This window comes from Anopheles stephensi, chromosome 3, assembly GCF_013141755.1.
Source record: "Anopheles stephensi strain Indian chromosome 3, UCI_ANSTEP_V1.0, whole genome shotgun sequence".
Lineage (NCBI taxonomy): Eukaryota > Metazoa > Arthropoda > Insecta > Diptera > Culicidae > Anopheles > Anopheles stephensi.
In genome coordinates, this window is record NC_050203.1 from 40,618,968 (window position 1) to 40,640,411 (window position 21,444).

A 21,444-nucleotide genomic window follows, 5' to 3' on the forward strand; every position below is an offset into this window, starting at 1 on the left:
ATCCCGATAAAGTGGGATAGCTCGTTAAAGCTGTTTAATTTAAACGAGTGTTCCTATGTGAAAATTATTTCCAAAGAAATCTCAAAATGTTCTCGATGAATAACGACACAACCTGTACGAGAAAACGGATGACCCAGAGTATCCTTCAAAAAATGATCCTAAAATAATTGTGCGCCGTAGTACATCCCTCGTTCACCCGCTGCTCTATCAAAATTCAATCAGGTCCGATGATAAACGCACGTCGCAACCAATTACCAGTAATAGCCGATAATTATCTCTTCATCAAATTGACGCGCTTTGTGCCCGGCCTTTCTAGTAAATTGACCCATCCGCTATTTTTGGCACCGTTTAAATCAATTAATGTTCGACGGTCTCACTTCATTTCCCTCTCGCGGGAAAGGGAGGCTGAGTGCCACAGTCTATGCTTTCCTTTTTGGAAAAGTTATAATTGACATACGAGTACTGCTTGTAGAAAAAATTGACCATGCTTCGGAACAAAGGAGGTGGGTGATTGAAACATCAATCGTTTTTTTGGGGGGGTTATACGAACCACAGTAGTACGTCATAATTGTTTCGGCTAGGCTTTGACTGGCTCTAAGCGAATTACAAGTTTTGTAATAGCATTTTGTTTAATCGCCACCTTTTTTTTTTTGGATGGCTTGTGTTTAAAGTCAGTCCCAACTTCCGTACTTCACAGTCAACCCATTCGAGATACAACTGCCCAGACCTAATAAATTACGATTTTCCTTGGGGCTTTACTCAAGCAAATGTAATGGGTTGGATTATTCCTACAATTAGATGGCTGGCAGCTGCTAAAGTTTTTTTTTTCGATGTTGTCTGATCATCGGTTTTCGCACATTAGCAGTTAGTTGCCGGAACATTTTTTAGCTGAGATATAGGTGGAGGCGCCTGGTACTTGATGCATGGCGGTTAGCAGTAATGCCCAATAAAAAGGTTAACGGTCCACGAATACAAGAAAACAGCTCGAAAGAAAGAAAAGAAAACAGCAAGAAAGAGCTTTTTTAAATACAAGCACTTGTTTTTGATTAGTTTATAATCACACAAGTACAAAAGTATCTTGCCTGTCTGTAGTCAAAGCACCTGATCTTCTTCTTCTCTTCTTCTTCCTTCTTGGCACTACAACCTTGAAAGGCCTCGGCCAGCCATTACTGGCTTTCTGTGACTTGATTTTACCCGTAGTAAAGTGGACAGGCCTGCGAACGGGGAGGCGGTTTGGATGGGATTTGAACCCCGGTCATGCCATATGAAGACTGGGGCCGCTGTCGCGTCTGTCACCGGACCGCACCTGAACTTTTTATTTTTATATATTTCTTTTCAGTTGAAATGATACATAAGCTTTGAACAAAGCCCATGTCTCAGAGGCGTATTAGAGTTCTGGGATTACAGTACATATACTGCGTAGTTATGTTGAAGCTTTCTCATATGTATTGGGTTTCGTCCTGTGGTTTTTACTCTTTCCTATATATTTTTCTTTTTGTTCCGCAGTTTATTTTATCGTTCCGTTCCGTGCCGTGTTTTTTTTTCAATTTCCCATGCATTTTTGTTTGCGCTACAGGTTTTTGACAGTTTCTTCAATATTCTTGACTTGAGAAGATTCATGTTGTAGTGATTTGTCGCGAATTAATGAATTTATAATGTTTGTAAATTTTCAACTTGTAAAATAACTGTAAACGAATATTTAAGATTAATTTGCTATTTTTTGGCACAATATTTATTTTATTTATAATATAAGTATGATGGTTTGCGCAGTATTGTCCATAGAAAAAATATGTTTACATAATTTAACGGTATCAAAATTAAAAAAAAAATTGCCCTATAACCTCGAAAGATCTCGTCCTGCCATTTCTGGTTTCCTGTGGCTTGATTTTAGCCGTAGCTGGTCAGTCCTGCATATGGGGAGGCGGGTTGCATGGGATTTGAGCTCCGGTCCTGCCGAGTGAAGACCGACAATTTAATAACATTTGTAAATACAAAATTAATACATTTTTTTTAAATCGAGTGGAACGTCCTAGCTGTATTGCTTTTAATAAAATATTTAAACTTATGAAAATATCTGCTGCACTTCACAACAAAGATTTTCACCCCTTCCCAGACACACTGACGGTAGCTGGAAGCTCAACTATGGCTGTTGCTATGTTCGTATTTGTGGCCGGTACGATTTTGAGTTGGCATTTCATCCTGGTTACAGAATTAAGAGAGGTTTGCCAACTAAAAAAATCGATTGATCACTGCTGTTGTCGGTCGGCTGTAGCTTTGTCATTATTGAGTGTAAAATCTATCTAATTTTCAGAAGATAATAGTTATATAACTCAAATGAGGTATCTCTGGTGGTCAGCAGAGCCTCACTATTTCTGTATTATTCACGATGAAACACATTCAGAGATCACGATTAGATTATGTATCTTTACATATCCGGACCATTCCCATGTGTGCTGGATTGACTATCCAGTTAAGGAAGCCAAAAACGGCTGGCCAAGTTCTCTCGAGGTTGTATAGCACCAGCAGTTGAAACCATACATGGATGCTGGTTAGCAGCTCAGCTCTTGTAAGACCTGGGTTAAAATCAACTCTTTTGTTGAAGTAACAGAATAATTGAAAATTATGCTTCGTTTGAGCAAATCATAACAAACTGGCTGAAAGCGTCGCTGTAAAGATAACATTGAAGAACGAATGGTACTCGCGTAAAAACCTGACTACCAAGCTTCTGCCACAGATCTCTAAAACCTCCCCTAGCACGTAACATCAAGATTTGTGTCGACATGTGCAAGAAGATGTTATTCAAAGACTTTTCTACCTTTTATTTCGACAAGTCTTTAACGCGGAAAGCAGTATATATGTCACCGGTTATCCAAGCTGTGGGAAACTTAAGACTGCCTAAGGCACATCACGCAATGTGGGCAAAAAAGCAATGAAAATAATGATTTCACTCGTTTGGGCCTGCTGAGTAGAAGGAAATGAAGACGCGTCGCAAGTTACGTGCGAGTATTTAGTCATCTTATCGCATATTAAGGTATGTAAGGTTCGACACGTTGTTTTTAGCTTTTAAACCCCACTTAAAGAGGCTCCACTTAAAGCTCGTCATGCAAATGCCTCACAAGTTTTTAAAGACGTTTCCAGTCACAGTTCACGAACTCTGTCGCTTAAATTGTGGCAGCATAAAAAAATCGTCCTATCGCCCTTTGTCTGTTGTCCTTTTTTCGTTTGGTCCATGGCCCTCAGCACTCAGTATGATAGTGTTGAGCGTTTGTACAGTTTAATGAGCTTAATGACACACTTTTCATGCCGAGTGCAATTGGAAAGCAAATCAAATTTATCTGTGAGTAATGATTCGGACTTGTTTGAATGTGAACAGGCAGCCTGCCACATTTATTAGCCGGCGTCAGTCATGCACAGGTGCGTTGTGAGTGCTGGTCGAATGAATATTTAACGTCACAATCTTCTGGGTAATGTTTACACCTTGCTTATGTTGTGTTGTGTTGTGCAAAATGGATGAAATTCAATGATAAAAAAGGAGCTCAGAACATGCTCCGTTTTAATATTTCAACATGCGTTTGTATATGGTTTTAAACACGCACAGTTTTGCTTATATTATGTGTCAGTTCGGAAACACACTTCACTACTAAATGCATTTGTTCTGTAGAGCAAAATTTAATTTTAAATCTCCAGCCATTACGGTTTCATGTCGGTGGGCAGACAGGTTTTGTAACTGCGTCTGTAGGGATGGGATTGTTTTTTTTCTGTAATATGAAATTGTCGTGCTCTAATATGAGTTTGCTTTCGGATTTGCTGCTGTCCGGATTACCGGATGGCGATGGTGACCACGGTGCTTACATAGCGTCGGAGGTTTATTTTTGCAGTGCAATGATGTTGAAATTTGCATTGGACCATCTAGAACACCCCAGTTGCAGTGTGTTTGTACGGGCAGGGCAGGCAGGTTGGTTACCTAATTTTCCGCCCAAGTGCATTACCTAAATTGAGTCGGCAGGACGTATCGAACCAGTAACCGGCAGAGTATTTGTTTTTCCTTCCTATACACTGTTTCTCCATTAGCCAATGTGGGATTTGTGTGATAAACAGTGGGATTATTTACACACAATAGTCATAGACTATGGCTAAAATCAATATGGTTGACTATTATAAACTTCGATTGGATGTTATTTTTATTTAAGTAAATAATTATAACATGCCGAAAACTAATGTGAAAATATGTCTAGTTGCGCTCAATGAAGAGACATGTACCGTGATAACAGAGCTAACGAACAGTGAAAAGTAGCATGAAGAAAATCGATTCTTGAACTTAAAAAGAAAAAAAAAACCAAACGACAGGTAGAAACCACGGAAGCAATATTCTTGTGTCACATCAATTTCCAGTGCTTCCACTTATGAGATTTTCACCAGTTTTAACCCGTTTTTGAAGAGAGCGTGCGACAAAAAAAGGACCCAGCCCCACAACTCATGTCGTTTCTTTGTTGTGTGTGGCTGTGTGTGTGTGTTTGGGGCGACATTTTCGGGTCGTTGATAGGGTTTTCCTTGTGCCATTTCTGAAGTGTACACATTTTTGCCCCCGTCTTTCCTTCCCACACCTACCCAACCCTCTCCACTGTTTCTTGTACCCCCTTCATATACCTCGACGGTGTACATCAATTCGTGTTTAATGGTGGTAAAGTCAGAAGAATGAATAGTCGATGAAAAAAACCCGGGGAAAGATCCGTTGCCCGGGGAATGATGGGTAAGGATGGAATGCACTCAGGCAAGGAAGCGGGATGGACAGCAGGTTGACGGTTGGTACCGATGCCAGTGACAGCATCCATCATGACAGCAGCAGCGGCAGCTTGATGGGAGTAAATTTATGAGATAGGTAATGCGTTAGAATATTTACACTTATCGACGGAAAAGGGTCATTCGGGTGTGTGGAAGCGAGCACGTGCGTTGTTGGAACCTGGGCGCCCTCAATGTTTTGAGTCTAGTAATCAGTATTTTGAGTGGAAAAGTTAACTGATGAAAGGGAGTTAACGAGGATTTTCATTGCATAAAACAATGTCCTAATTTCTGAAGCAAAAGAAGAAGCTTTGGTACAACAAAACTTTCGGTGTAAAGCATTACCATTACGCGATGTGATACACGTTGGCTGAAATTGGTGTCGCCCATTGTGTTCATCTGTGAGTCGCAGGCAGCAACCAAAGACGTTTTGGCAGAGCGGTGAAATTCGGTGGAAATTCGAACGAACGAATGTCGCATTTTCGGGAGCACGGGACAGCGTTTGAAACATTCACGAGCTTGTGCTTGTGTGCCGAACGAGACATCGACCGACCTGCCACAGTGCACCTCCGCGACCAGAGCGCCAGACCAGGACCAGGTGTCAACATCAACATAGACACCAAGGTAAGCTTGCCACGGAATCAATAATAGATATGTACGTGCGGGTGTGAAATGAGGAAACTACTGGTGTTGTTGTGCTAATGGTGAGGAGGTTCCAGGGGTGCAGAGTTTCCGGGTAGGACGAAACACGCTTCACCCGAGGGATGACGGAAAAGCAGTGTGGCGGTGGCGGTTGGTGAGCCAAATTCAGACCATTTCTCTATTCACGTCAACTGGCTCGGAAAGAGTGATGGGATTCCATGTAAAATTTTGCAAAAGTACAAGCCATATTATACTGTAACAAGATGTTTCCGGCCATTGCTGTTGCCCGCTGGCTGCCGTCAGGGTTCGGTTTGAACTCATTCGCTCGTTCCCTAAATATTGTAAGTGTTGGCTTGCAGAGGAGCGTTTTTTTTTGGGCGAGTTTACTGGTTCGTTCCACGGAGTGTGTTTCGTTACGTTAAAGCTTTCGAGAAATTCTTGCACAGTAGAACGGAGAAAGGTTTATTTATTATCCGGTCGGTAGCGTTTAAAGCTAGGTTTAAGCAAATAACTTAAACACTGAGCCAACACTCGCTACATCACCATCATACATAGATCGCACACCAACACCGCGTAAATAGCGTTCGGTTACATGGGGTCTGGGAGTCACATTTGCATGCACATAGTTACCGGGGCCAACTTTCCCCGGGTACGCTTTTCCGGTTGGTCGTGTCGTGCGAAACGTCCGAGACGTCGGTCCGTGGTATGTCAGAACAGAACGAAACTGGGACACACCGGATGCGGTAATTCGTAATTGTATAATTTAATTCATTTCCAAAAGCGACACAAACGTCGCAAATAGGCCGAGCACCGTCGCTCAACACCGTCCTCTGTGAGTGTGTGTGTGTGTAATGAGAACGGGCTCGTCCTAGGCCCTTAGCTGAATTCGAACAGCGCACGTGACGCAGGTGGTGCGCTCTGGCGAAGGCGCAAAATAGACGACGCTTTTTGCCGCCCGACTGTTGCGTCCTTGTACGATAAAACTTTTGGCCCTGTGTTGTTGCTTCTTTTGCATTAAAATTTGAGGTAATCTCATCAAACATCCACCCGGGAATTGTGGCGGTGGTGGAGGTTCCCAAAAAACCCTCGGCCCTCATGTATGGGTATCGGGCATGTTGTTAGGATGTGTTTTCGATCCGCGCCCGATACCGGTGTTGCTGCTTGCGTGGTGTGGGTTAGTCGGTGCGTGTGTGTTTTGATTACGTGATTAATTTGCCAACTTCCGCCCGGGAAAGTTTCGGGTCGCGTTGCTCACTTTGGGCGGCAGGTTTTTCGGTGAGTTCGGTGGTGGGAAAGTTGCGCCGAGAAGAGGTTTTTAACAACTCGTAAGCTCGTGAGTATGCAGTTAGTTAACCGTAGACCTTGTGAGACTTGTGAGCTGCTGCTGCTGCTGAACTTTGTGATGCGCAAATAATGGTGTACGACGAACGGGAAGGCCATTAACATGAGCGATGAGAGCTGAGTGTCGTGAAGTTTGATGCTAAACTTGATTGGTGTTAAGTGTTTAAATCGGAGAAGTGTGTAAGCCATCAGAACAGCTAGAAATGATTATGGACATTGGACGGCGATCTCTTCAACTCGATAATATTAGTAATATTAAACCAAATGACATGTACAAAAGCGATTTATGAGTCCTCGGTCCGCTGTCTGGTAGGGTCCTGTTGATTTGACTAATAGGACGTTTACCATGATGCGTCATTACGGAGAAAGCTTTCGCATTACATTTAAATGCGTTATGCAGGAGCAACGGCAACTGGCAATGTTGGTAATAGTACCATCTTGCCCGAAGCATCCCTCCATGCACAGTAAATTTTCATAATGACTTTGTTTCACACATTTGCCTGCACACGAACAAAAGCCGTCCGGCGTGACCACACACCACGCTCCACGGAGGTCAACTTTGCTCGCTCGCACTCAACAGTCTATGCTGCGCTCGGTTTGCTGAGCGAACCGAAGCACCGTAGCGTAGAGAAATGGCTCAAAATTTTGTTGATCCCTCGGGAGTGCTTAAGCATCATCCAGGAGATACTAAAACTTTTCCTACTACTACTACTACCACCAATACTGCTGCTGCTACGTCCCTCTTCTGACGAGCTGTCAGCGTTGTCATGGACGAGAGGCGTGAACAGGGAATGTTTGTTCACGGCGCAACACGTTCCAGCGATACATCTGCGCGTGTGGCGTAAGGGTGCGACTATGTTTACCTGTAAGTTATGGTGTCCGCTGACTCGACCAAGCTCGACGGGACTTCATTAAAGCTGGGGTAAATGGGGCGTATTTGTGTGTGCGAATGTGTACTTGGGTAAAAGGTAGGAATGTTCACTAGCTGTCTGTTGGCCGGAAATTTGGACAAAAGAAGGCCTTAACGATAAACGATGCCGGTGCTTCCGATGGCCGTGCCGTGTTAGCAAACATTTCTTGCCGTTACACTCGCGTTACAGGGCACTTTTTATACTGCGAATATAATATAGGGAGGACACACAATATCTCATAACATATGTTAGTCGTGAGAAATTTGTTCCTGGTAGGTGCAAGCTGGGGGTACGAGTGGGTAATGCACCATAGCTTTCCATGAATATGATACGAAGCAATGCAAACAGGGAGTAGTAGTTTGAAAGGTCAAGTGAGGAGAATTGCGAAAGAGTTGGAGTTTAAAGACGTTTTATTCGATAACCGTGTGTCGAAACTATTCAACCAGCGTCTTTCATATCATGTCTTTTATGTACAGCGTAGTTGAAGGTTCGTTCGTACTGTGAGTCTTACCCACAAGCGAAACAGATCCAAATATTGTGGCATTGCCTGATGACCAATGTTTCGGTTTACAAATCCTTCTTGTTTTACAACATCTTCTCACCTCTCGAGAAAGACTCCTCTAATACAGACCGTGTTTCATCCACCAAACTGGTTTGCGAGGAGGAAAAATACAGGAGAAATTGAGCCTTTATCGCCCGTTAAGTTCATCGTTAATAATATTTGATCAATGTATCGGAGCATATTTCTAAACAGGGAAGAATAGTCTGGACAAGATAGACATTGCTGCCGGATTGGACATTGCCATGTCCGAGACGAAGCTATCCATGTGAAAGTCATTCAGACCAATGAACCAATGACGGCATTGCGAATAGATCGAATCGAGACTTTTTACTGATCTCAGCAACTTTAAATAAGTTTGTTTAATGGATTTATCATAAATTATTTCTACATACTCAGTCGATATATGCAGACGCTCACAAAACGTGGACGTTGACACATCGGATAGTTGGGAGACATCATTTAACGCCACGAACATAACATTAATGGGATCGTTCTGTCCAAAATTAGTCCGATAACGCCTCACAGGTACAAACTGTCGTGATCTGAGGGTTCTCGGTGGTGCCGAAAATTCCAAAGAGTTTAGTATATTGGGAGTATTAATGGAGTTGTCGAGAAAAAAGTCACTGAGACATTTCACTTCTGGACTTCTCTACCTTCCGTAGAAGGACCCCAGATTATACTAGCATACTCGAGGACAGATCGAACCAGGGAGCAGAAATTAGATCAAACTTGTTATTCGTCGAATTTGACCTTACTTTTAGTTTACTCTGAAGATTACTTATTCTATTTGGGGACTTCTATCGTGCAGAAATTTCATGTTTCGAATACAACAGGCGTGTTCTGGTGTCTGATAGCCAACTTTGTATTCAAAAATAATAGTATGTCTGTATAATTGGTCTCACATGTAGTAAGGACCAATATAATTGAATTGGCCAATCCTTTGAACTGACGACGGGGTAGCAACTTATCACTTATGATTAGTGGGGCCCTGAACAAATTAGGTCTAATGTTTTTCAGACAGCCATGACTTAGGTTCTGTTGTACTATGAACAGGATGACCAGAAAGGTATGGACATTTTCCTATTAGTTAATGTTATGGCAATTCAAGGGTGTTATTAAGTATTTTCATTCACACGTATTCATTACGCTTTGCTTGGTGGATAAGGCCCGGAAAGCAATATTAAAACGTTGAATGGGTAGTACTTTCTATTAGGAAAAAAAAAACACATCAACAAGTTTTAATCAACGAAACCCAATAAACAAAATATTTGCTGTGGCGTTAAAACGAACTTCGATTGATATGCCATCTACTAAGCTTGCCTTAATATGTCACATGTGTAGCGTATGTTAAATTTGAAATAATATTTTTCCTCGCCATTACCATAAGAGTTGATGATTTTGTCTTACTAACTAAAAAATCTCAATTTTGGAGAAGATTTTAGATTTTCTGTTATGTACTGTAATTGTATGGGGCGGTCCGGTGGCCGAGGTGAAAAAGGCGCCGGTCTCCACACGGCAGGATCGGGGCTCAAATCTCATCAAGACCGCCTGTCCGTACGTAGGGCTCACTACTTTACTGCGGGTAAAATTAAGTCACAGAGACCTCTCGAGGTTGTTGTAGTGCCAAGCAAGAAGAAGACTGTCACTGTATAGTGTTGTATCCCATGTTTCATCTTTTGTTCAAAAACGTGCTATTCTATTTAATTTGGTTATTTTAAAGGGTTTTTTATAGCCTGGCAAAAACAAAAATGTCTCAGATTTTGATGCATTTGTTTGAAGTTTTCATTTCTCTCCGCCCCTGACCCATTTTCAACGTTCATTGTTCAGCAATTTAATAATTATTTTAGGATGTTTTGCTGAAGGTACTCTTGCTACATCGTATGCTGATACAAATGTAGAACATACCATAATGCAAAACGGACCCATTTTGGCCATTTCGTTTTTAATTTAACAACCAATGAACCTATGTGCACACACCCCGAAGAGTTTTCCTGGTACCATTCATCCAGGCATGCTCACTTTCGGCAGTTGTTTTGCAAGCCACTAGGAAGAACCACTTGGCAAAAAGTGCTAGGGTGAGCTGTTCACTGCATCGTAGGGCGAACTGGGAAGACTCGTAAATTAATAGAAGTACCACCCGTAAACAATGATGCTCATCGCCTAGAGTGGTATCTCGTTTCCATGAGCGTATTTTTTCTCATTCCGTTTATTTCACGAGAAAGTTTTTTTACGGCCGGCGATGTGTAGGAAAAGTTTGACAACAAAGATTGTACATATTTCATCCATTTGTAGCCATAGTCATGTGTTGGGGGCATGAAGTCTTTGTGAGATTTTTTTAAATCATTTTTCTGTTGTACAGAGTTTTTGAATAAATCATCTAGCTAAATCACTTCTTATTCCAATCGCCCGTAGTATATTGACATGTACGGACGACCTGATAGATAGGTAGGTTAATGATAGTTTTATGTTCATACTGCCGGCGTACCATACGCCGGACACATTCGTGTGGCTAAAGTTCAGTGATTAGTTTCGAGAATAATTGTTTTCCATATGGGATCACTGCATACGTTGAACGATAGCATGGAAATTGATTTGCGCTAGAGGCGTCAAAACGTTGTCCATTCTGGTCGTTCTCGGTACGGCATCGATAGACTCGTTGGGAGAAAGCGTGGTGAATGGGGCAAACCACCTTTGCGAAAATGGAAAGCTTTTCGGCAGCAGACGGGATGCTGCCTGTATCGATTCCCACGTCCAGCTGCCGTTCAATTTTGGGGCACGCTTTCCGCTCCTTTATCCGTACCGATGCGACCGGTATCGGGTGAAGGATCCCGTTACGGAACAGTGGAGTTTTAGTTCAGCTTAATGGATTTCCTTCGTAACGGTTCAATATGAATAATTTAGTATCTATTCTGCCCATCGCTTCCCATTGGGCCAGACCGGAGTGAGGCAGGTGAGGCCTGCGAGGGTTAGAGCACGGTCCGGACCGTGGCTAGGCGGCCTTTTATGACGTTAGCTGTACCAACGACTCTGTGGCTCATCATGCGGATCAGTTTTTGCGGTACTTGAAGCTTCGCGTCCTTGGCTTGAGAGTGTACCGTGGCAAGCGCTCGTAGTCAGTGGGTCGGCATGGTGGTAAGGCATGATTGGATCAAGCACCTCTCTCTTTTTCTCGCCATTCCTCCACTCAGCTCACTACATCTTGGGATGTTTTGGAGCCGGAAAAAAGGACGCGATTTTTCCGCCTGGTAAGTTTTTCTTCTAAGCTGGCTGGGGGCTTTCCTTTCGGACGGCGCTCATCAAGCATTATTTTAGTCATGGTGTACGAACACGCATACTTGAGTGAAAAAATCTAACGAGCATTATGATGCAAAGCTGGTGTAAGGAGGGCTGTATTTACATGATGACAGCGTAGGTTACAGGCCAAAATGTGAATGAAGTACGCTGAACTATGGCGTCTTGAGTGGAGATCGTTGGGAAAATGCTTGGTAAGGCATATTGATGGATGCGTTTGCAATTCCATTGTGCTACAATGTACGTAACATTAGTTTTCAAACAAATACATCGACATAAGTATTGCTTAATTAAATAATAGGAACACAAGATACAGGATAACAAAGAAATATAGAAAATCTATTAATGTTTCTTTTTCTAATTAATTTGACCTACTTTGGAAGAAATTGTCCTGCTGAGTGCAGCCATTCTAATACTATCATGATGTTTAATACCATGAACAAAATGTTATCCAAAGAAATGTTAAGATCGGCTTGTCCTTTTCGAAGAAGAGAAAGAAGCTCCAGCACGGAATGTAGGATTTTCACCGATCGTGATCTGGAAGCGACTTGAAATATTTGCGCTGGTTTACTCAAACTTGTGTTGCTCGCTTGGCGTTCAGTTAGTCCACCAAAGATCAGATCTTCACTATGTGATTATTCTAGGAGAGCAGCAGCTGCAGTTCTACCAGTTCTCTTCAACGACTTTCAAACAAATGATAGTATAGCTAGGGAAAACTTAAAACAAACCTCAATATCATATTTCAAGTGGTGGTATATGGAAAACAAAAAGCCTTGCACGTTGCAGGTGGGCTCAAGTGGGATCGAAAACAAATGATAGATGTTTTCGGGTGAACAACCAAACAGATGATGGTATTATACAATCAGCAGTCTTGATAACAAATACTGATCTACGTGGAGATGATGTTTAAGTCTGTGATCACACCTTCAAAGACGTCTGAAGCTTAGGGCTTTAGTCTAAGGAAACTTCTCCACTCAACCTGTCCTGTCGCGACGGACGAAGCTGGTACTGTGTGTAGTTCCAGTACCAACATAATGCTCTGAGACATAGATTCTATCCAAACTGACGAAACCCATTTATTAAGGACAATTGAGGATGCTTACATAGAGATATTCTGCCGGTGGTCAAAGTTAAAGCCATGTAATGATGAAGGTGTCCCAGCAGGAAGGTGTTTATTAGCGACCCGTTTGGATATTGGACCTGTTGGAGATCGGATGAAGATTGGCGATCAGGCCATATCTTCTAGAGGTGCTCTGCCTTGTGCAGGCCAAGAAGCAGAAGATATGGAGGTGAGCTGACAGAGGAGGCGTGATATGCCCAAACCAGGATAGGGTGATGGCGTTGATGGGTCTGCCAGAACGCTCTGGATAATAAATAGGTAGCCGATCACGCAATACCGTAATACTAGTGGGGTGATGCGGTCATGAAAATTTTAGCCAACACCCAAGTTCGTAAAATTGTTTTAAGTTTTCCTTATGTGCGCAGGAGGCGGTCTTTCTGTCTCTCTCTTCTTGGCCTAACGACCCCTAATTTTTAGGCCATACCTGCCATTTCTGGCTAGTTAGACTTACCCAACTGTTCAACTCAAATTGAGCTCGCATAATGGCGTTGGTATATTCTTCAGATAAACAGGAATCATGAATAACTGGTGACGGTGGTAGATTCTGCTTGTAACTAAAACATAGGTCTGAATGAAAGTTCTTCAATCATCCTTGTTAACGAATATGCTAAATTAGACTACAGAAACTAGCAATAATGATGCAATTTATGCTCCTTATTAGAATTTAATTTTGAATGTTACAACATTGTTTCAACATTTGTTCACATTCCTTATCACTCGAGCCAGCGTCGAGATATAGAGCACAAAATTGATTGAGTGGAGTTTTTCTAAAATTTACACTGCAGCTTAGCAAGCATGAAAAATGTTATTCCATTAAGGTTCGAGCATGTTTTTCGGCTGCATTTGCGTTTTATTTTCCAACTGCCGACCGACCAAAAATTGGGGATGAGGATTTGTTTTTTTTTCTTTGATTATCAAAAACTTTTGTTTCGTCCCGGCTTTCCAAACGTCAAACCACTCTGGCCGGGGGAGTAAAACAAAAAAGTTTGACAAAGTTACCTTCCTATAAAGCAGGACGACGACGACGATGATGAAGATGAAAATGGATGCGAGTTTGCAAAAAAGTATTTCCATTTCACTTCGGTTTCCGGTGCTGCCAATGATCGAGTTCGAGTTATTTTGGCCAAACTTGCTCAAGTATGTGAGTGAATTGGTGCGCCTGTATGTGTGTGTGTGTGTGCTGTATGCGTTGGAGATGTCTCGGTGCGATTTGATCATGTTTGGTTGGGGAATAATTGTGTCTCTTTCGCTTCCATTTTCCGTTGTGGTTCGCAAACATCTCGTTACGCGGAATTTCCCCGGGCCTTATACTGATGGTTAGGTTGATTTTTGGTGCTACTCCCGGCACCACGATAAAGCTATGAAAGGTAAAATGTGTGTGATAAACTTTTCCTCCTATTTTTCTCATTCTCTCTCTCTCTCTCTCGCTAGCTCGTCCGCTTCTTTTTTTAATAATCTTCAATCTGGCCGGGAAAAGATATTCGAAACTTCTCTAATATCGTGTTATCGGAGCAATTTTTAGACTTTTGCGGCACATACCAGTGCGAAGAGTCAATTTGATTCAATTTCCGTCAAACCAATCAACTGTCCAATTGCTTTGAGCGATTGAAGCATTGCTTCTTGCAAACAGTGAAGAAACTTCTTGCCTGGCCCGAACTTTGACGGTAAGTACGGCTCAAGTGTGGTGGAAAACGAAGTTGAAATTGCTACCGTAGCGACAAAATTACATTAAAACACTATCGATTTCATCCAATAGTCCAATCCGATAGTGCTAACTGATATTGATGGTGCCATTTTGCTGGAATACAGGATTTCCCATTTTTTTATTACTAACAACAAATAATCTCGTGGTAACGTCGCAGAATGCTACAGAAATTTAATACAAAGGGAAGAAAAGAGATGAAATAAAGAAAGAATGAAAGGAAAGGCGCAGCTAAATCTGCCATCGGTTTTATGTATGACGCGAACAGCGTTCTTCCTATGAGTTCCTCCAGTGATGAAGGCTCCGTTCGAAAGTTCACGCAGCGGTAGAGATTAATCGCGCGCTTCATTTAATTCTCGGTTTTTCCCATTTCATAAACAGGGTGTTTTATCGCAAATCGTTGGGGCGTCGATTAAGTGTGCCACGGTGGCTACGGAACCGCCTTCTGGCAGATTTGCCTGGAGTTTGCCGGGGACGAGACGGCCAAACCAATGCTGTTCATAATTTATATGCCTGTTCAGCTTTCTCGCATCGATTTACTGTCAGCTGTGGAACGGGAGGGCCCCGTGTGGTAAACAGCAGCATGGTACTAATGCGTGGTCCACCACCACACCCGCCACCAGGGCTGGTTCCGCCGGGCGTGGTGGAAGCTTCCCGCTCGGAAGCTCAAAGTTGGCCTAGACGAAAGGTGAAGCATTAGCATTGGCTGGGAATATTCATGCGAGACACGTCACGTTTCATCCGTTCCATGCTAGACGAACCGGAAATTGGAAAGGAAATTGTATCATATTCAATCAATTAAATCTAGCATCTTCGTTGTATCTAAATTTAGACAGACTGTTGAGTGTGAGTGTGTGTGTGTGTTTATTCATTACCAACCAGTTGCAAAACGCTTAAGCTGGAACTAAAGTTCTGTGTGTTGGCGCTTAACTGCCAAGGAGGACCAACTCAAGCAAAATATAGTTGCAGACATAAATAGTTAAGGGAAGTCTGAGCTTGCTGAGTTCAAGCTATACATAAATACCTCTTCTACCAACAAAAACAAAGACACTGCAATTTTCTAGGCATGATGTGCATTAGAACAGCTTCTCCGTACTCACAAGTTACCAGCTAGTTTCCAGTAAAGTGGCAAAATATGTCATCGAAGAACATCTCAATATATTGATATGTTTTTTGCCATTCCTCAATCCCAATTCTAATTACCATCAGGCATCCAGGGGGTCTTCACATGCTAATACCGGGTATCGGCTCTCATCCGTACCGTTATTGTGTCTTGTAGTTTTGCCGTGATTGTGTGTTGTTGGACTGGATGTTGTGGCGTGTATCCCAAACAACCGATTAGGAGATGCTAGATTGTGATGTGAAACTTCTAGTTTTAGACCACAGAAACTGCAGAGCGGGAAAGTGGATTTTTCTACATTAGGTATTAATGTGTGTATGAGGTTTGTGTGGCTTATCCGAAGGCGTGATAGAACTCTTTGGTCTCGACCAGAGTCAATGTCTGTGCGTTGGGCAGTGGAGGATTTTCCGAGTCAACAACAGTCCGAGTCTGTTGTTTTATTTCGCTGGATTTCAATGTGACTTGGAACGCTACAGTAAGTAAGGTCTTCGAGGTGTTGGACGTGAAGATTCTTGGAATATTCTCCGTGTATAGCGTCTAAGGGTGGAATTCGCGATTGCTCTGCTGCACCTACGGGTCGACCTGGACTCGTTGCACTCACGGGTCAGCCCAAACTCGTCGGAATTAGGAAAATGACCCGAACAATTCTAGGTCGCTTACGGATGGCTCCGAAACGGCAAGTTCGGGTTGACTCGATCATTAGTTTGTACAGTGGTGGATAAAGTTTTTTAAAGACCCTGAGCAGAATTAGAGTTGGAGTTCCTTTTTACGGAGTTCGCTCTCAGCTCTCAGGACCTCACGTCCAGCCTACGAGAAGATACCTTTTGGAGCCACTTGCATGTTCAGGACTCCAAACATCTGCTTAGTATGTTATAATGTGACTCCCTATATGAAGTGTCGGTCTTTTTATTAGAAGGACAATAGCTTCTTCTGGAAAATGGATGTATAGACGGGGAATTTGATGTCATAACTGGTATTTTGTCTGTTTTAAAGGGAGTATGGTTCCAAAAGTGGTTTGACAGAAGATGTGGTCTATTGCCTGAGAAAAGATAAATATGGATGCAGATGCTAAATACATTTTTAACGGATAAGATCGAAAGATGCATGGAAGGCCCAGGCGTTAATCATATTTGAACCGGCTTTCCTTAGCCACGAGTTTCTATACTTAGCAGTCTCCTGCTACAAATATTTCAATAAGCAGGCAGCAATAAGTGAAGGACTCAATATTACACTCCCATCCCGGAATGAACAAATACCTCTCTAGAAAGAACTAAATATGCAAGCAGCAGATCCATCTCACATAAATAGTCAATATCACTTAAGGAGTTAGTGAGCTATTCTAAGTGGTTTTGCGATAAGTCATGGATATTGCTTTCAACTATAACGAAAAATATTCCTTAACTTAATAAACACAAATCCAAACTTTGTTTTACCTCAAAATCTTGACCACGTGCAATGCTCCTTCATCGGTCCATTTCTGCCGCAACAAAACAAGCTTTTCCGTTTTTGTTGCTGTTTGCATAAACAACGAACGTACAAATATTGGATCTCGCACCTCGTACGTACAACAGTTGAAACCCGCACTCGAGTGCATGTCAGTGCTGCACGGGTCCGCAAGACACAAGCGTGCTGGAAACTGCCAGGAAAGTCATTAAAATCACACAAGCACAGCAGCACCTCCATTCCATTCCGTGATGTGTTCCATCTCCGGCACACCAGAAACCCGGTTGGGTTTTGCAGTTACAGCACCGAACTTGTAAATATTTGCAACATTTGCGTTGTACTGTTGTGGTGCGGTTTTTGGGCGGACAAAGCTGCGGAAATCAACACCGTCCAGATTGGTGGTAGCCACAAATATAATAATGCGCGATGTGTGTGAAAATAATCACTATAGAGGAATTTCTTTGGATTGGTTGTGGTTAAGTACAGTTTAACAGATTTTAAATACTTTTAATATGGACTATTTGTTAGGTGGATGTATCTGTGCCACCGTTTGCCAAGGGTGGCCCAACGCTACAAAGTGTGGTAGGGATATGTGGTTAATTAGATGCAAACTTGCCACCACTAAGAAGATGACATTGCGCTGCTTAAGTATCTGGAACGAGTGTACGTCAAAAGCATTGAGTGTACGCGACTCGTAGCAATTTGCGAGTCGACGATAGCATATAATAAAGGAAAAGTGTACCAGGCTCAACGAGAACTTTGTGTAGAGAACTACTAAACAGTAATAAACGGCAGTGCAAACGGTGGCAATGGTGGAGTGGAGAGGTGGTGTTGATGGTGGTGGCAACAGATGGAAATGTAAACATACTTGCCGTGTTGCGGTACTCTGCTGCAACCGAGCAGCGAAGTGTGTGAGGTGTACCGTTCAGGTCCAGGATGCATCTGTTTATGTCTCACTATCGAGCTGGGCAGAGTTGGGTTGCTTCCACATGGGTGCAGCAACTTGAAAGTTGTCGGGGTAAGAAGCGGCGTGTGTGTGTGTGTGTGTTTGAGTCAACTCTGATTACGTAACGTCGAGTGCTGGAGAAATGGATAAGGTGGCGGTTGAAGGTAAACATTGCGATAAACCCGTGGGGAAATTGTATTGCTTGCCTGCTGCATGGTACATGCACACACAAACGCCGTCTGGTTGGCTGTGGCTAATTGTTTATAGGTTTTTAAATATTGGACATTTGAATTAAACAAGGCGATGTTTGCAGACGTGCGAGAGCCGGAACCAATATTAGATTAAATAGTTTCAACGGATAGATGCAATAGCTTTGTGCAGTTCAAAATCCCTTCAGAAGTCTTTAACAGAAGTTCAATTTGAACCAACATGAAGCACAATACAATAGCACTGTTTCCTTGTAATAATAAATGCAGACATTTTGCCCGAGTTTACGTGGCGGCGACCACGAGATAACCGCAAAAGCCGTGCAAAACCTGGCGAAATGCACCTTGTAGGAAGCTTTCCCCTAAAATGTGGCCAACTGCCAGTACTGCCCGCCTGGGAAGAGACTGGGAGCACACATTTGGGTCGCGGAGTTTGGTCGCGAGCATGTTCGCACCTTCGGGCGAGAGCATATGCTCCAACTCAGCAGATCATCATGCGTAAGGCTCCAGGGTTTCTCAGTTGGGCTGCTCAGCTCAGTTTTGTAGCACGTTCTCTTCGTCCAACAGACTCTCGCTATTCTGGTCAAAGTTCGTTTCACCCATCTAGCAGAACCGTCCGCGTGCGTGCTCACTCACTCGCTCTCTATCTCTCTCTCTCTGCCTTGTATTGCCGTTTCCCTCACACCAGCGCATAAGTGCTGCTAAGGGAACTGTGCAGATGCTGCTAAGCTTGCTGTAACAGGTTGGTATCGGGTTTTTCGCGAGAGCAGGTCAGTTCGAGATAAGCTTTCGATCGGTGCGGTTCGGTGTACGGATTGATGGTCGCTATTGCTCTCCCAAAGGCATCAACATCTGAGGCCTGCAGGTGCTACAGTGGTCAGTGCAGGTGGTTTGTAATTTTTTTACCTGTGTTTCAGTGGAAGAAAGGAAACAAAAAAACCAAGTGACGAAATTCTACTTAAAACGAACAAAACTCATTTAAAGAGTGCAGTTGAAAGATTGTTTCTTTTTTTGTTTTGTGTTGCCGAGCGAATCTCTCCACGACGTACTATTCGTGATTAGCAGTTATCCTGTTTGTCCTGCATCCTTTGCACACAATAAAAAAAACGGAAAGTGTGTGCAATGAGTTTTGTGTAAGTTACCCTTACATCCGTGATTCTGTGTGCAGAAAGGCTGATCTCATCGAGAGAAAAAAAAGGAAAAAAATCGCGCAAAAAAGTTCAGTAACTACTGCTGCTCGGTTACTCTTCTTTCTGGGAAGCAAACGGTGGATTGTGTGTGCTGCATTACCGTTTCCGTCAACCATCTCGTGTGTGATAAATGTTAAGGAAAATTTTCAAATTCTGTAGAAGCAAAAATTTGTTGAAAAAAATGAATATATAGTATCACTGTGTCTTAAATGCGTGTCTATAACAAGAATAAGGTTCAATTATTCATTTCAAAACATTGACGTACTAATATTAATTTCAGTTAAGTTTTGTGCTTTAGGTTTAGATGGTCAAGTGCTCGCTAGCTAAAGAAGATTAATTTTCGACAGCTTGTTTTTGTTAGTAATTTTATACGATGGAAGTGAATAAGTGCATAACGATTTTATTTGTTTGGTAAATATTTTACGAGAAAAGAAAAGTTAAAGTATCATTGGTAGCTGTGCTGCATGTGGTATAATGTATTGATTTGAAATATTTTAGTTCACTAGGTAAAAGTGTAACTTTGGTATTATAACTGTGCTTCGCACTTCAAATGTATCAGTTGCTACAACCAGTTATGGAATAGAAAAAAAAACGAGTCTACGGATTATTCTGCTTTCAAAAAGTGAGGTAAGTTTGAAATGAAATAAATATGAAAAATGTTTTTAAACTAATACATGTAAGAAAGAGATAGTTCTAAGTTTTATTTATTCTTTATTGGAATGTACGCTGTGTCTTGACCCGATGGATAATTAGGAGCGACTACCTTTTTGGCTCGATGTCCTGCTTATTTATACTCCCTAGCGTCACTCACCTTCTTCGTGAGCGTTGTGGTCCCTATTCACAGGCACTCATTCCCACACGGCCTTTCCTGATGTTACTCAATGTGAATGAGACCAATCCTTTAACATGTCTCCTGCCGTGGTCGTTCGACATGGTCCCTCTTCTCCCTCATCTAATTTACGAACTTCATACCGGTCGTTTGGCAACACTTTTTGAACGATATACGGTCCCAAAAATCTTCTTTTCACCTTTCTACCTGTCCCAAACTGGGTAAAGGGAAGTGCTACCACATCTTCAACTTCGTATTTTTTAGCTTTCTTGCGGCGAAGATTGTAATACTTTCTATTTTCCAACTGAATCCTACCAATGCTGTCTCGCGCATTCAGACGCAATTCCTCCCGACCTTCATTAAACACCGTTTGCATTTCTTCTCTTAATATCTGTGCAAGAATAACATCGTCCTTTGTTTTCATTTTCACTCCAATAAATAACTCAAAAGGAGTCATTCCAATCGCCTTTTGCCAGCTATTGTTTATGGTGGTTTGAACTTTATCGACATGCTTAAACCACTCATCTGGTTTTTCTACTGACAATTTCGTTAGAACTGGAATTATTATCCCATGTATCCTTTCCACTTGTCCGTTTCCCCGCGGAACTCCTGTTACAATTTTATGCAATTCGATATTATTTTCCGCACAATACTTTTCAAATGCACCAGACGTGAACGCCGTACCTCTATCGCATATAATTCTTCGCGGATGCCCGAACGTATTCGCTACTATTTGCATTCTTCTTATCGCTTCTTCTGCTGTTGTGGATTTCACCGGGAATAACCAAACAAATTTGGTGAACGCATCGACAATTGTGAAAATGTAATTATACATTTTTCTAGTCGACGGCATGGGCCCCAAAAAATCTACATGAAACGTATCCAGAGGAACACATCCTTTTGGGATTGGGTGGAGTACCCCTTCACATTTACCTCGCTTTCTTTCCCCTACTATGCATCTCACGCATGATGCAATACATTCTTCTATCTTTCCATCCACATTAGGAATAAAGTAATCAGATCTTATGCGTTCTTTTGTCTTTTTCACCCCGAAATGCCCCTGTTCATGCGCACTTCTAACGATCTCACCTTGCATGCTGGCCGGTACGTACAATCTTTCTGCTCCCATGCTGCCCTTGTAGAGAACACCGCCCATCATCGTGAATTCGTCGAAATTTCCGTCCTGCTCGATTCGACGTATTATCTCAGATGTCGGCGGATCAGCACGCTGCGCAGCCGCTATTCGCGCACATACAGCTGATGTTATCGTCATCACATTTGCTCGGGATAAGGCATCAACGTGTCGCATCCTGTCCGCCGATCGATGCTCCACTTCATACTCGAATTCAGCCAACACGTTCA

General features: G+C 42.5%; 1 protein-coding gene across 6 annotated transcripts in view; it reads left to right on the forward strand.

The window, feature by feature from the left end:
• Positions 1 to 18,807: 18,807 nt before the first annotated feature.
• The window catches only part of LOC118512020 (NACHT domain- and WD repeat-containing protein 1), a 52,966-nt gene continuing 50,329 nt past the window's right edge, over positions 18,808 to 21,444 (forward strand). The window contains exons 1-2 of one of the 6 annotated variants that reach the window (XM_036055804.1): positions 18,808 to 18,939; positions 19,760 to 19,880. The gene's annotated coding sequence lies outside the window, so the exon portion shown is untranslated. Of the gene's footprint in view, positions 18,953 to 19,642; positions 19,665 to 19,751; positions 19,881 to 21,444 lie in introns of those variants that run through there. The other 5 variants (XM_036055800.1, XM_036055805.1, XM_036055801.1 and 2 more) reach the window with 5 other exon arrangements.